General features: G+C 38.5%; 2 protein-coding genes and 1 long non-coding RNA gene across 5 annotated transcripts in view; 1 reads left to right on the top strand and 2 right to left on the bottom strand.

Annotated features, from left to right (window-relative positions):
• The window catches only part of mus81 (mus81 structure-specific endonuclease subunit), a 355,921-nt gene that overhangs the window by 144,571 nt on the left and 194,264 nt on the right, over positions 1-17,086 (bottom strand). The window lies entirely within an intron of this gene.
• LOC138852519 (uncharacterized) overlaps positions 1-17,086 on the top strand; it is a 389,852-nt gene that overhangs the window by 206,333 nt on the left and 166,433 nt on the right. The gene's annotated exons all lie outside the window — the stretch shown is intronic.
• LOC128688062 (intraflagellar transport protein 74 homolog) overlaps positions 1-17,086 on the bottom strand; it is a 694,157-nt gene that overhangs the window by 615,123 nt on the left and 61,948 nt on the right. The window lies entirely within an intron of this gene.

Raw genomic sequence — 17,086 nt, 5'->3', positions numbered from 1 at the left:
TTCGCCCAGCCACTCCCCCACTCCGCTTTTGTTTACAATTTTCGGCATGAATTATTCATTACTTCTACCTTCGTTTATGATGGCATCTAAAGGTAGTTGTTACAAATGATTAAATTCAGTGAACAAGGCATGTCAATGTTAATATGGCTCTGGGCCACAGTGTAGGTAGCCGGTAGGTGTAGGCTACACCTACCGGCTACCTACACTGACTTCCTACAAATAAATACTACTCACCTCTCTTCCTATATTAACCCTTTCAGGGTCCGTCCCTTAGATCTACGGCTTTATGGTGAGTGTCCAAACCGTAGATCTACGCCATGAGCTCAGCTCACTCTGATAAACTGTGAGTGGTACATTTGGGCCTAGATATGAGAGAATACATCTATGTGGTATGTGTGCACCACATAAAACAGATCCTGCAGCACACTGTGTATAATGAGAGAAAAAAACTGAAATCATGATTTTTTTATTAAAACAGCAACTTTGTAGTGTTTCCTCGTATGTTTTTTATAGTTGTATTTGCGATTTCTTGGTCTCATTTGATAGAATGGAAGACATATTACAGAAATAGAGATGATTTTGATTGGTTTTAGCACGAGAAATGGCTTGAAACTGAGCTCAAAGTAGCGGAAATGTTAAATTTTTGCCGATATTCAAGAGTAAACAAACGACCTCACACGTCTAATACACGTCAGCTGGTGGGTCTAATATACATTCACAAATATGGTGATGATATTTATACAATTATTACAGTATTGCATAGCAGTAAATCTTCTATTTTTTGGTGTGAATAAAAATTCATTATGTGAATAAAAAATCAAAATGGAATTTATTTGTAAAGCCTCAAAACATGACTAATGAACAGAGGAAATGTTAGTTTAGTGCCAGGAATGCCTACATTGTTTATTCTGGACCCTATTTTGAAATTGGAATATTTTGAACTTTGTGTTAAATTGGCCAAATTAACAATTTCCGATCACTTTATTTTGTAGTTGAAACAGTTGACTTGGCGATTTCTTGTGCTCAATCGATAGAATAGAAGTAATACTAGTGAAATAGCTAAGAATTTGGTTGATTGGAATAATGTAATTGGCCTAAAATGGGAGTCAAAGTCGGCAAAATCGCCGATTCGTAAATATCGCTGACACATCAAAATTCGCGAGAGCATAATTTCGTCAATTTTCCACCAAATTTCGTACTTTTTGTTTTATTACCTTCACAAAAAGATTCTCTACGATTTCATAAGAAAAAATAACAAATTTTTTTTTTGAAAATTCTTGGACACTGGTGCGTGACTACAGATTTGGGCCTTGGACCCTGAAAGGGTTAAGACTACACATATTTTGAGGTAAATAATGAGTGTACTGTATGTGTATTTTACCTCTCTGGGATGTTTTAAATATCGTATATTAACCCTTTCAGGGTCCAAGGCCCAAATCTGGAGTCACGCACCAGTGTCCAAGAATTTTCAAAAAAAAAATTTGTTATTTCTTCTTATGAAATCGTAGAGAATCTTTTTGTGAAGGTAATAAAACAAAAAGTACGAAATTTGGTGGAAAATTGACGAAATTATGCTCTCGCGAATTTTGATGTGTCAGCGATATTTACGAATCGGCGATTTTGCCGACTTTGACTCCCATTTTAGGCCAATTACATTATTCCAATCAACCAAATTCTTAGCTATTTCACTGGTATTACTTCTATTCTATCGATTGAGCACAAGAAATCGCCAAGTCAACTGTTTCAACTACAAAATAAAGTGATCAGAAATTGTTAATTTGGCCAATTTAACACAAAGTTCAAAATATTCCAATTTCAAAATAGGGTTCAGAATGAACAATGTAGGCATTCCTGGCACTAAACTAACATTTCCTCTGTTCATTAGTTATGTTTTGAGGCTTTACAAATAAATTCCATTTTGATTTTTTATTCACATAATGAATTTTTATTCACACCAAAAAATAGAAGATTTACTGTTATGCAATACTGTAATAATTGTATAAATATCATCACCATATTTGTGAATGTATATTAGACCCACCAGCTGACATGTATTAGACGTGTGAGGTCGTTTGTTTACTCTTGAATATCGGCAAAAATTTAACATTTCTGCTAATTTGAGCTCAGTTTCAAACCATTTCCAGTGCTAAAACCAATCAAAATTATCTCTATTTCTGTAATATGTCTTCCATTCTATCATATGAGACCAAGAAATCGCAAATACAATTATAAAAAACATACGAAAAAACACTGCAAAGTTGCTGTTTTAATCGAAAAATCATGATTTCATTTTTTTTCGCTCATTATACACAGTGTGCTGCAGGATCTGTTTTATGTGGTGCACACATACCACATAGATGTATTCTCTCATATCTAGGCCCAAATGTACCACTCACAGTTTATCAGAGTGAGCTGAGCTCATGGCGTAGATCTACGGTTTGGACCCTGAACGTAAAGCCGTAGATCTACGGGACGGACCCTGAAAGGGTTAAGTATGAGATGGGGAGCCAGGGCTACCTACACCTGGGCTACCTGCACCTGACTTCCTACAAATAAGTACTACTCACCTCTCTCCCTACATTAAGATTACAAATACTTTAAGATAAGTAATGAATTTACTGTGAATGTATTTTACCTTGTGTATTTTTAATGCCTAGTTCTATTACTAACTTAATATAATCTAGTGTAAACTTGTCTGGCATTTATATGCATTTATAAATGGAAAAAATGGCGTTCTGCCTTCCGGCGATGTCTGCTTTCCGGCGACAGCCTGGAACCTAACCCACCGTATAAGTGGGGCCCTATTGTATTTTATAGTGCCTTGAGCTCACACCTCCACACACCATGGTGGTCCACAAGTTACTGAGAGAGATTGCTCACGCCTTCTCCCTTTATCATAGCCCCACCCACCCTTCAATACCTCTCTGTATAATGTCAGTTTTTATTAATTTGTGCCTCTGTATCATGCTTCTATGTTATTTATGTTATACCTAATATTATTATGGAATAAATATGATAGGTAGATAACTTATTGATAGTAATAGTATTTTTATACAATACAGTGGACCTCCACCTTATGACATTAATCCGTTCCTGAGAGCTCATCGTATGCCAAAATTATCGTAAGGTGAATTAATTTCCCCCATAATGGAAATCAAATTAATCTGTGCAAGACACCACAAAGCATGAAAAAAAAAAAATTTACCACATGAAATATTAATTTTAATACACACAAACTGACACTTACCTTTATTGAAGATCTGGTAATGATTGATGGGATGGGAGGAGGGGAGAGTGTGGAAGTTGTTAATGTTTAGAAGGGTAATCCCCTTCCATTAGGACTTTAGGTAGCACGTCCTTTTCCGGGGTTACTTCCCTTGTTCTTTTAATGCCACTAGGACCAGCTGACCGTGGTGCAGCAACAGCTGACCGTGGTGCTGCAACAGCTGACCGTGGTGCAGCAACAGCTGACAGTGGTGCAGTAGGAGCTGACCGTGGTACGATAGTACATATTTCTCACCCTTTTTACCACAGGGTTGGCACTAGAAGCTTTCTTTGGGCCCATGGTGGCTTATTTAGCAGTTACAAGCACTATAAACAATGGAATAATACAAAATGTATCGAATGTATGCATGCAACCGGCCACCCTGGCTTGTAAACAATGACGGCAGGGAAGCTGAGGCACTCAGGCTGGACAGACAGGTTCAGGACGAGTCATGTTGGTCAGAAACAGCTGATGGTGGTGCAGCAACAGCTGACCGAGGTGCAGCAGCAGCTGACCGTGTTACGACAGTACGTATTTTCCACCCTTTTTACATATGATCGCTTGAGAGATGGTATCTCCTGCTATCTGTTTTTCGTTTATCCACACCAATAACAGTCTCTCAACATCTTCGAGTACTCGCGATCTCTGTTTCGAAAACAAACTTTCACCTTTTGCAAGAACAGTTTCCTTGATTGCCGTTTTGTTGGCCACAATAGTAGCGATGGTTGATTAGGGTTTGGTATACATCCTGGCCAGCTCTGAGACACGCACTCCACTTTCATAATTAGCAATTATCTCTTTCTTCATTTCTATAGTAATTTTCATCTTTTTTACTGCACGGTTGGCACTAGAAGCTTTCTTGGGGCCCTTGGTGACTTATTTTGCAGGTACAATCACTAAAAACACTGTGATAATATGAAATGTACCGATTGTATGTGTGGATGCGACCGCACTGGCTGGCTTGTAAACACTGACACCCACGGGGCAGCTGAGGCGCGCTCAGGGCACACTTGGGATGTCCAGGACGAATCGCGAGAGGTGAGTTTTTTAGCATGAGGCGAGGCAAAATTTTATAGTGCCGTGAGCTCACACCTCCACACGCCATGGTGGTCCATGAGTTACTGAGGTCTGAGAGAGACTGCTCGCGCCTTCTCCCTCTCATAGCCCCACCTACCCTTCAATTTCTCTCTATATGTCAGATTTTATTAATTTGTGCATCTTTATCATGCTTCAACATTATTTATGTTATAACCAATATTATTCTGGAAAAAATATGTAAATTTGTAGGTAGTAGATTGGTAGACAGCAACCACCCAGGGAGGTACCACCGTCCTGCCAAGTGAGAGTAAAACGAATGCTTCTAATTGTTTTAGATGATGGTAGGATTGCTGGTGTCTTTTGTCTGTCTCATAAATATGCAAGATTACAGGTATGTCTTGCTACTTCTACTTACACTTAGGTCACACTACACATACATGTACACGTTTATCTATACACATTCGTCTGAGTTTTCTTGGATTTTATCTTAATAGTTCTTGTTTCTTATTACTTTTCCTTTTATATCCATGGGGAAGTGGAATAAGAATCTTTCCTATGTAAGCCATGCGTGTTGTAAAAGTCAACTAAAATGCCAGGAACAATGGGCTAGTACCCTTTTCCTGTAATAATTACTAAAAACAATAATAAGAAATTTTTTTTTGAAGTGGGATGTATGAATGTGCGTGGATGTTGTGTGAATGATAAGAAAGAGATGATTGTGGATGTTATGATTGAGAAGAAGATGGATGTCCTCTCTTTAAGTAAAACAAAGATGAAGAGGGTGGGAGAGTTTCAGTGGAGAGGAATAAATGGGATTAGGTCAGGGGTTTCAAATAGAGTTAGAGCTAAAGAAAGAGTAGCAATAATGTTGAAGGATAAGCTATGGCAGGAAAAGAGGGAGTATAAATGTATTAATTCAAGGATTATCATTATTTTATTATCACACTGGCCGATTCCCACCAAGGCAGGGTGGCCCGAAAAAGAAAAACTTTCACCATCATTCACTCCATCACTGTCTTGCCACAAGGGTGCTTTACACTACAGTTTTTAAACTGCAACATTAACACCCCTCTTTCAGAGTGCAGGCACTGTACTTCCCATCTCCAGGACTCAAGTCCGGCCTGCCGGTTTCCCTGAATCCCTTCATAAATGTTACTTTGCTCACATTCCAACAGCACGTCAAGTATTACAAACCATTTGTCTCTATTCACTCCTATCAAACACGCTCACGCATGCCTGCTGGAAGTCCAAGCCCCTTGCACACAAAACCTCCTTTACCCCCTCCCTCCAACCTTTCCTAGGCCGACCCCTACCCCGCCTTCCTTCCACTACAGACTGATACACTCTTGAAGTCACTCTGTTTCGCTCCATTCTCTCTACATGTCCGAACCACCTCAAAAACCCTTCCTCAGCCCTCTGGACAACAGTTTTGGTAATCCCACACCTCCTCCTAACTTCCAAACTACGAATTCTCTGCATTATATTCACACCACACATTGCCCTCAGATATGACATCTCCACTGCCTCTAGCCTTCTCCTCGCTGCAACATTCATCACCCATGCTTCACACCCATATAAGAGCATTGGTAAAACTATACTCTCATACATTCCCCTCTTTGCCTCCAAGGACAAAGTTCTTTGTCTCCACAGACTCCTAAGTGCACCACTCACCCTTTTCCTCTCATCAATTCTATGATTCACCTCATCTTTCATAGACCCCTCCGCTGACACGTCCACTCCCAAATATCTGAAAACATTCACCTCCTCCAAACTCTCTCCCTCCAATCTGATATCCAATCTTTCATCACCTAATCTTTTTGTTATCCTCACAACCTTACTCTTTCCTGTATTCACTTATAATTTTCTTCTTTTGCACACCCTACCAAATTCATCCACCAATCTCTGCAACTTCTCTTCAGAATCTCCCAAGAGCACAGTGTCATCAGCAAAGAGCAACTGTGAGAACTCCCACTTTATGTGTGATTCTTTATCTTTTAACTCCACGCCTCTTGCCAAGACCCTCGTATTTACTTCTCTTACAACCCCATCTATAAATATATTAAACAACCACGGAGACATCACACATCCTTGTCTAAGGCCTAATTTTACTGGGAAATAATTTCCCTCTTTCCTACATACTCTAACTTGAGCCTCACTATCCTCTTAAAAACTCTTCACTGCTTTCAGTAACCTACCTCCTACACCATACACCTGCAACATCTGCCACATTGCTCCCCTATCCACCCTGTCATATGCCTTTTCCAAATCCATAAATGCCACAAAGACCTCTTTAACCTTATCTAAATACTGTTCACTTATGTTTCACTGTAAACACCTGGTCCACACACCCCCTACCTTTCCTAAAGCCTCCTTGTTCATCTGCTATCCTATTCTCCGTCTTACTCTTAATTCTTTCAATAATAACTCTACCATACACTTTACCAGGTATACTCAACAGACTTATCCCCCTATAATTTTTGCACTCTCTTTTGTCCCCTTTGCCTTTATACAAAGGAACTATGCATGCTCTCTGCCAATCCCTAGGTACCTTACCCTCTTCCATACATTTATTAAATAATTGCACCAACCACTCCAAAACTATATCCCCACCTGCTTTTAACATTTCTATCTTTATCCCATCAATCCCAGCTGCCTTACCCCCTTTCATTTTACCTACTGCCTCACGAACTTCCCCCACACTCACAACTGGCTCTTCCTCACTCCTACAAGATGTTATTCCTCCTTGCCCTATACACGAAATCCCAGCTTCCCTATCTTCATCAACATTTAACAATTCCTCAAAATATTCCCTCCATCTTATTTTACTCCACATAATCCCAAGGATTATGTGGAGTAAAATAAAGGTTGGATGTGAAAAGTGGGTTATAGTAAGCATATATGCACCTGGAGAAGAGAGAAGTGTAGAGGAGAGAGAGAGATTTTGGGACATCTTGAGTGAATGCATGGGGAGTTTTGAACCAACTGTGAGAGTATTTGTGGTTGGGGATTTTAATGCTAAAGTGGGTAAAAATGTTTTGGAGGGAGTAGTAGGTAAATTTGGGGTGCCAGGGGTAAATGAAAATGGGGAGACTTTAACTGAGCAATGTGTAGAAAGAGGTTTGGTAATAAGTAATACATATTTTATGAAAAAGAGGATAAATAAATATACAAGGTATGATATAGCAAGTAATGAAAGTAGTTTGTTAGATTATGTTTTGGTGGATAAAAGGTTGATGGGTAGGCTTCAGGATGTACACGTTTATAGAGGGGCAACTGATACATCGGATCATTATCTAGTTGTAGCTACAGTTAGAGTAAGAGGTGGATGGGACAAGAGGAAAATGGCAACAACAAGCAAGAGGGAGGTGAAAGTGTATAAACTAAGGGAGGAGGAAGTTTGGGTGAGATATAAGCAATGATTGGCAGAAAGGTGGGCTGGTACAAGTATGAGTAGTGGGGGGATTGAAGAGAGTTGGAATAGTTTTAAAAATGCAGTAGTAGAATGTGGGGCAGAAGTTTGTGGTTATAGGAGGGTGGGTGCAGGAGGAAAGAGAAGTGACTGGTGGAATGATGAAGTAAATGGTGTGATAAAAGAGAAAAAGGTAGCATATGAGAGGTTTTTACAAAGCAGAAGTGTTATAAGAAGAGTAGAGTATATGGAGAGTAAAAGAAATGTGAAGAGTGGTGAGAGAGTGTAAAAGGGGAGTAGATGATGGAGTGGGAGAGGCACTGTCAAGAAATTTTATTGAAAATAAGAAAAAATTTTGGAGTGAGTTAAACAAGTTAAGAAAGCCTAGGGAACAAATGGATTTGTAAGTTAAAAACAGAGTATGAGAGTTAGTAGATGGGGAGATGGACGTATTGGGTAGATGGCGAGAATACTTTGAGGAACTTTTAAATGTCGACGAAGAAAGGGTGGTGGTAATTTCATGCACTGGCCAGGGAGGTATACCATCTTTTAGGAGTGAAGTAGAGCAGGATGTAAGTGTGAGGGAGGTGCATAAAGCATTACACAGAATGAAAGGGGGTAAAGCAGCTGGAACTGATGGGATCATGACAGAAATGTTAAAAGCAGGGGGGATATAGTGTTGGAATGGTTGGTATTTTTGTTTAACATATGTATGAAAGAGGGAAAGGTACCTAAGGATTGGCAGAGAGCATGTATAGTCCCTTTATATAAAGGGAAGGGGGACAAAAGAGATTGTAAAAATTATAGAGGAATTAGTTTATTGAGTATACCAGGAAAAGCGTATGGTAGGATTATTATTGAAAGAATTAGAGGTAAGACAGAATGTAGGAGTGCGGATGAGCAAGGAGGTTTTAGAGTGGGCAGGGGATGTGGAGATCAGGTATTTACATTAAATCATACATTTTTTTTTTTTATTAGCACACTGGCTGATTCCCACCAAAGTAGGGTGGTCCGAAAAAGATAAACTTTCACCATCATTCACTCCATCACTGTCTTGCCAAAAGGGTGCTTTACACTACAGTTTTTAAATTGCAACATTAACACCTCTCCTTCAGAGTGCAGGCACTGTACTTCCCATCTCCAGGACTCAAGTCCGGCCTGCCGGTTTCCCTGAATCCTTTCATAAATGTTACTTTGCTCACACTCCAACAGCATGTCAAGTATTAAAAACCATTTGTCTCCATTCAGTCCTATCAAACACGCTCACGCATACCCGCTGGAAGTCCAAGCCCCTTGCACAGAAAAACCTCCTTTACCCCCTCCCTCCAACCTTTCCTAGGCCGACCCCTACCCCGCCTTCCTTCCACTACAGACTGATACACTCTTGAAGTCATTCTGTTTCGCTCCATTCTCTCTACATGTCCAAACCACCTCAACAACCCTTCCTCAGCCCTCTAGACAACAGTTTTGGTAATCCCACACCTCCTCCTAACTTCCAAACTACAAATTCTCTGCATTATATTCACACCACACATTGCCCTCAGACAGGACATCTCCACTGCCTCTAGCCTTCTCCTCGCTGCAACATTCCTCACCCATGCTTCACACCCATATAAGAGCATTGGTAAAACTATACTCTTGTACATTCCCTTCTTTGCCTCCAAGGACAAAGTTCTTTGTCTCCACAGACTGCTAAGTGTACCGCTCACCCTTTTCCCCTCATCAATTCTATGATTCACCTCATCTTTCATAGACCTATCCGCTGACACGTCCCCTCCCAAATATCTGAATACATTCACCTCCTCCATACTCTCTCCCTCCAATCTGATATCCAATCTTTCATCACCTAATCTTTTTGTTATCCTTACTCTTTCCTGCATTCACTTTCAATTTTCTTCTTTTACATACACTACCAAATTCTTCCACAAACCTCTGCATATATGTGAACAGTATTTAGATAAAGGTATGGAAGTGTTTATTGCATTTATAGATTTAGAAAAGGCATATGATAGATTGGATAGGGGAGCAATGTGGCAGATGTTGCAAGTATATGGAATAGGTGGTAAGTTACTAAATGCTGTAAAGAGTTTTTATCAGGACAGTAAGGCTCAGATTAGGGTGTGTAGAAGAGAGGGAGACTACTTCCTGGTAAAAGTAGGTCTTAGACAGGGATGTGTAATGTCACCATGGTTGTTTAATATATTTAAAGATGGGGTTGTAAAAGAATTAAATGCTAGGGTGTTCGGGAGAGGGGTGGGATTAAATTATGGGGAATCAAATGCAAAATGGGAAGTGACACAGTTACTTTTTGCTGATGATACTGTGCTTATGGGTGATTCTAAAGAAAAATTGCAGAGGTTAGTGGACAAATTTGGGTGTGTGTGTGTGTAAAGGTAGAAAGCTGAAAGTGAACATAGAAAAGAGTAAGGTGATGAGGGTATCAAATGATTTAGATAAAGAAAAATTGGATATCAAATTGGGGAGGAGGAGTATGGAAGAAGTGAATGTTTTCAGATATTTGGGAGTTGACATATCAGCGGATGGATTTATGAAGGATGAGGATAACCATAGAACTAATGAGGGAAAAAAGGTGAGTGATGCGTTGAGGTATATGTGGAGACAAAGAACGTTATCTATGGAGGCAAAGAAGGGAATGTATGAAAGTATAGTGGTACCAACACTCTTATATGGGTGTGAAGCTTGGGTTGTAAATGCTGCAGCAAGGAGGCAGTGGAGATGTCCTGTCTAAGGGCAATGTGTGGTGTAAATATTATGCAGAAAATTCGGAGTGTGGAAATTAGGAGAAGGTGTGGAGTTAATAAAAGTATTAGTCAGAGGGTTGAAGAGGGGTTGTTGAGGTGGTTTGGTCATTTAGAGAGAATGGATCAAAGTAGAATGACATGGAGAGCATATAAATCTGTAGGGGAAGGAAGGCAGGATAGGGGTCGTAATCGAAAGGGTTGGAGGGAGAGGGTTAGTTAGTTAGTTTAATATGTTTATTATGCACCCCATACCCATCCTGTGGGCGGTAGTCAAAAGATTACAGAGGTACATAATTGGTCCAGGGACTGGACTCCAAAGTTTTGATAGCTGAGCAAGTTACAGAGGCAACGAACTCACAATTTACAAAGGTAATGAACTCACAATTTACAAAGGTAATGAACTCACAATTTACAAAGGTAATGAACTCCAGGTAAGTCTGGTCACAATCATGACAAGTTACAAAGGTATTTACAGATTACAGAGGTACGTAATGGGTCCAGGGACTGGGCCCCCAAAGTTTTAATAGCTGAACTAGGTACAAAGGTAATGAGCTCAGAAGTTACAAAGGTAATGAATTCTGTAGAATGGTTACTTACGTTTATACTTTGGCTACAATCATGAACAAATTATAGAGTAATGAGCAATTCACACTTCCACACCCGGTCACAACTGTAATGAGTTATTGGTGCAAATATTGATTGTTGAGAGGGAAAAGAAGGTTTTGTGGGAGAGGGGCTTGGACTTCCAGCAAGTGTGCATGAGCGTGTTAGATAGGAGTGAATGGAGATGAAGGGTATTTGGGACTTGACAAGCTGTTGGAGTGTGAGCAGGGTAATATTTAGTGAAGGGATTCAGGGAAACCAGTTATTTTATATAGCCAGACTTGAGTCCTTGAAATGGGAAGTACAATGCCTGCACTTTAAAGGAGGGGTTTGGGATATTGGCAGTTTGGAGGGATATGTTGTGTATTCTTTATACGTATATACTTCTAAACTGTTGTATTCTGAGCACCTCTGCAAAAACAGTGATTATGTGTGAGTGAGGTGAAAGTGTTGAATGATGAAGAAAGTATTTTCTCTTTGGGGATTTTCTTTCTTTTTGGGTCACCGTGCCTCGGTGGGAGACGGCCGATTTGTTAAAAAAAAAAAAATATGATAGGTAAATATTATTTACTGATAGTAATATTATAATTATACAATAACAAATTTAGAAGCAGTGCTTTGAAGCAGGGTCTAGACCAGCTGATGATGCCTTACAGTCAGCTGTGTAATGTACTGCAAGGTAAAAGAGCCCAGAGATCAATTACAGAATTTATGCACACTCCAATACAACCATCGACTTCAATACCAGAACCTCTACCATTCACTTCTGCTGAAAACCAGCACCCATCCACCGCAGCCCAGTAGGGCCACACCATCCATATCCACTCTCTTCACAATCATCCACAAACACCATTACCCACAATTTAAGGTAAATATTATTATTTCTATTGCATTTGTAGTCTTAAGCAGTAATATATCACGACAGTGCACTACAATTACATATTCACTTTTACTTTGTAAGATCTGGAGGTCTAAAAAAAAGTTGTTTGGCTTTTTTGGGGGCTCCCATGAACGTAACCCTATTTTCCCCACAAGTTTTTCAGTTTGTCTGACACGGTTTTGACTGACACAGCGTTTTCAGGAACGTAACTACTGTGTTAAACGGCGGTCTACTGTATACACAACACAAATAAGACAAGGATAAAATAAACCAACAATATAAGCTATAAATTTAAACACTCAACACAAATAAATACAGTTGACCTTGGTTAACATGTGACCTGTTAACACTTTCACATTAACATGATTGCAAAATTGAAGCATATTTTTGGTGATCACGTTGTATAAGTTTACAGGGCAGAGTGAGCCTATGAGCAAGTCCACTGTCCTACGGGGAAAGCCTATGTAATGTACAGTACACAACCTCCCTTGCCTCACTGCTCCATTTGTACTTGTTCAATACCATACTCAGCCTGTTTTAGTAAACCAATTTTTTTTATTTTTTCATCACTCTTTCTCATCTCTGGATAGTAACCATGGGACCCAAGAGTAATGCAAGTGATTCTGGAAGTACAAAACAGAAGCATAAGCATGAAAGTTTTGAGGATGTCAAGAAAACTGAGATATTATATTAGCTTAAGAGAGGTGCATGTGTGATGGAGATGGCACGAACCTATGGTCTGAATGAGGCATTAATTCGCACAATTAGAAGGAAAAGGGTACCAATACGAGCTTGTGCAATGAGTAACCCAGATTGTGACCTCCTGAAAAATTAAAAATAGGTCACAACAAATATGACAAAAAAGTTATTGAGTGGATTAAGCAAAATACTAAGAAAGGTGCACCATTTAATCTCATTTTAATAAGGGAAAAAAGTCTTAAGAGTTCTATAAAAGTGTGATGAGGAATGAAGGCCTGAATAAGAATGATTGTTCAATACAGGCTGTTTCCACAAGTTTAAAACTATACAGTCAGCTGCATAATATTAATCATTTCAGTTGCCATCATTTAGAACTATGTCACTGAAGTCAAGGTCCCTCACACAGTCCTATGTCATAAATTCATCTCATGAAGATAAGCCGTGAGCAGTAAATTTTGGCCTAGATATTATAGAGTGGGTAGGTGTGGTGAATGTGCATAGTATTAAAAAAAATCCTGCCCCACATGTTGCATGATGGGAGAACAAAACTCTGATAATGTGTATGGTTTAACCCTTTCAGGGTCGAGACCCCTAGATCCTGAACTTGCTCTCAGGGTCAAAAAATTAAAAAAAAAAAAAATAATAATTTTTTTCTCATGAAATGATAGAGAATCTTTTTCTGATGGTAATGACACCAAAAGTATGAAATATGATGGACAACTTATGAAATTATGCTTTAGCAAAGTTAGTGGTCTCGATGATATTTGCGCATCGGCGATTTCGCCCACTTGAGCCCTATTTTCGGCCAATTCCAATGTTCTAGTCAACGAAAATCATGGCTATTTCGCTAGAACATCATTTGTTCTATTGAATGAGTTCAAGAAACTGCCCATTTACCTACACCAACTACCCAATGAAGCGGTAAAAAATTGGTAAAATAGTCAATTTCACACAAATTTAAAAAAATTGCCAATTTCAAAATAGAGTCCAAAGTAAACAAGACAGACATTCCTGGCACTAATAACATTTTCTCCATTCATTAGTCAGTCTCCAGGCCCCTCTTATATTACTCTTCCTTTCTACATCGAATTTCTATTCTCACAAAAAAATAGAAGATTTACTTTTATGCAGACTACTGCATTATTGTAAAAATGGTATAAATAATATCAGTGCACTTGTGAAACAATGTCAGACTCACTAGTTGATGTGTATTGGACGTGTGGCGTGATTTGTTTACTCTTAACCCTTTCAGGGTCCGTCCCGTAGATCTACGGCTTTACGTTCAGGGTCCAAACCGTAGATCTACGCCATGAGCTCAGCTCACTCTGATAAACTGTGAGTGGTACATTTGGGCCTAGATATGAGAGAATACATCTATGTGGTGTGTGTGCACCACATAAAACAGATCCTGCAGCACACTGTGTATAATGAGAGAAAAAAAATGAAATCATGATTTTTCGATTAACCCTTTCAGGGTCCAAGGCACAAATCTGGAGTCACGCACCAGTGTCCAAGAATTTTAAAAAAAAAAATTTGTTATTTTTTCTTATGAAATCGTAGAGAATCTTTTTGTGAAGGTAATAAAACAAAAAGTACGAAATTTGGTGGAAAATTGACGAAATTATGCTCTCGCGAATTTTGATGTGTCAGCGATATTTACGAATCGGCGATTTTGCCGACTTTGACTCCCATTTTAGGCCAATTACATTATTCCAATCAACCAAATTCTTAGCTATTTCACTAGTATTACTTCTATTCTATCGATTGAGCACAAGAAATCGCCAAGTCAACTGTTTCAAATACAAAATAAAGTGATCGGAAATTGTTAATTTGGCCAATTTAACACAAAGTTCAAAATATTCCAATTTCAAAATAGGGTCCAGAATAAACAATGTAGGCATTCCTGGCACTAAACTAACATTTCCTCTGTTCATTAGTCATGTTTTGAGGCTTTACAAATAAATTCCATTTTGATTTTTTATTCACATAATGAATTTTTATTCACACCAAAAAATAGAAGATTTACTCCAATGCAATACTGTAATAATTGTATAAATATCATCACCATATTTGTGAATGTATATTAGACCCACCAGCTGACGTGTATTAGACGTGTGAGGTCGTTTGTTTACTCTTGAATATCGGCAAAAATTTAACATTTCCGCTACTTTGAGCTCAGTTTCAAGCCATTTCCAGTGCTAAAACCAATCAAAATCATCTCTATTTCTGTAATATGTCTTCCATTCTATCAAATGAGACCAAGAAATCGCAAATACAACTATAAAAAACATACGAAAAAACACTGCAAAGTTGCTGTTTTAATCAAAAAATCATGATTTCAGTTTTTTTCTCTCATTATACACAGTGTGCTGCAGGATCTGTTTTATGTGGTGCACACATACCACATAGATGTATTCTCTCATATCTAGGCCCAAATGTACCACTCACAGTTTATCAGAGTGAGCTGAGCTCATGGCGTAGATCTACGGTTTGGACACTCACCATAAAGCCGTAGATCTACGGGACGGACCCTGAAAGGGTTAAAACAGCAACTTTGCAGTGTTTTCTCGTATGTTTTTTATAGTTGTATTTGCGATTTCTTGGTCTCATTTGATAGAATGGAAGACATATTACAGAAATAGAGATGACTTTGATTGGTTTTAGCACTGGAAATGGCTTGAAACTGAGCTCAAAGTAGCGGAAATGTTAAATTTTTGCCGATATTCAAGAGTAAACAAACGACCTCACACGTCTAATACACGTCAGCTGGTGGGTCTAATATACATTCACAAATATGGTGATGATATTTATACAATTATTACAGTATTGCATAACAGTAAATCTTCTATTTTTTGGTGTGAATAAAAATTCATTATGTGAATAAAAAATCAAAATGGAATTTATTTGTAAAGCCTCAAAACATAACTAATGAACAGAAGAAATGTTAGTTTAGTGCCAGGAATGCCTACATTGTTTATTCTGGACCCTATTTTGAAATTGGAATATTTTGAACTTTGTGTTAAATTGGCCAAATTAACAATTTCCGATCACTTTATTTTGTAGTTGAAACAGTTGACTTGGCGATTTCTTGTGCTCAATCGATAGAATAGAAGTAATACTAGTGAAATAGCTAAGAATTTGGTTGATTGGAATAATGTAATTGGCCTAAAATGGGAGTCAAAGTCGGCAAAATCGCCGATTCGTAAATATCGCTGACACATCAAAATTCGCGAGAGCATAATTTCGTCAATTTTCCACCAAATTTCGTACTTTTTGTTTTATTACCTTCACAAAAAGATTCTCTACGATTTCATAAGAAAAAATAACAAATTTTTTTTTTGAAAATTCTTGGACACTGGTGCGTGACTCCAGATTTGGGCCTTGGACCCTGAAAGGGTTAAACATTGGCAAAACTCGGACATTTCTGCTACTTTGAGCTCAATTTGAAGGTACTTTTCATCATGAAACCAATCAAAATCATCTCCATTTCTGTAATATATCTTCCATTCTATCAAATGTGACAAGAAAACAAGAAGACAACCATAAATACCATACGAAAATACACTGCAAAGTCACTGTTTTAAACCAAAAACGTGGTCGGAGTTTTTTTCTCATTATGCACTGCGTGCTGCAGAATTTTTTTTATACTGCGCACAATGACCATGCAGACCCATTCTTTCATATGTAGGCCTACTAGCTTTCTTCCGCTCAATTTGAAGGTGCTAGAATTTACACGTACAAGTACAGCCCCGACCCTGGCTCTCAAGCCATACAAGTATAGCACCGACCCTGAAAGGGTTAAAATAGTGAATCTGAGGTGCATTTTAGGATGGCTGTTACAGCTGTACTGGCCATTTCTTTGTATCATTTGATAGAATGGAAGATATATTAATGAAATATACATGATTCTGGGTGGTTTCAGAACCAGAAGTAGCTTGAAACTTGGTTCAGAGCAGCAGAAATATCTGATTTTTGCAAATTTTCCTGAGGATAGGTAAGGCCCCTCCTATACACCCAGTCTATTTTATGAGTTTTAAATATGTCTGGTTCAGTTAGTGGGAGACCATAAACCATGACCAATCATTCCTGGTTATATTTTATTATCTGGGAAACAGAGTAAGTTTTTTATTTTTGCGTGATTATGAATTCAAATTAAAAGTCAAGTGCAATATAGGAGAGGCCTGATGATATGATAAATGAACAGAGGAAATGCTTTAGTGCCAGGACTGTTTACATTGTTTATTTTGCACTCAGTTTTTAAACTGATATTTTTTTTAATTTGTGTAACATTAGCCAAATTACCAACTTCTGTGCACTTTATATGGTAGTTGTAATAGTTGAATGGGTAATTTCTTGTGCTTAACTGATATAATGGAAAGCATACTAGCGAAATACATAACTTAGAATTTGGTCGAACTGAGCACTGGAAC

This window comes from Cherax quadricarinatus, chromosome 10, assembly GCF_038502225.1.
Source record: "Cherax quadricarinatus isolate ZL_2023a chromosome 10, ASM3850222v1, whole genome shotgun sequence".
Classification (NCBI taxonomy): Eukaryota; Metazoa; Arthropoda; class Malacostraca; order Decapoda; family Parastacidae; genus Cherax; species Cherax quadricarinatus.
This window is presented reverse-complemented; position numbering and strand designations above follow the sequence as displayed.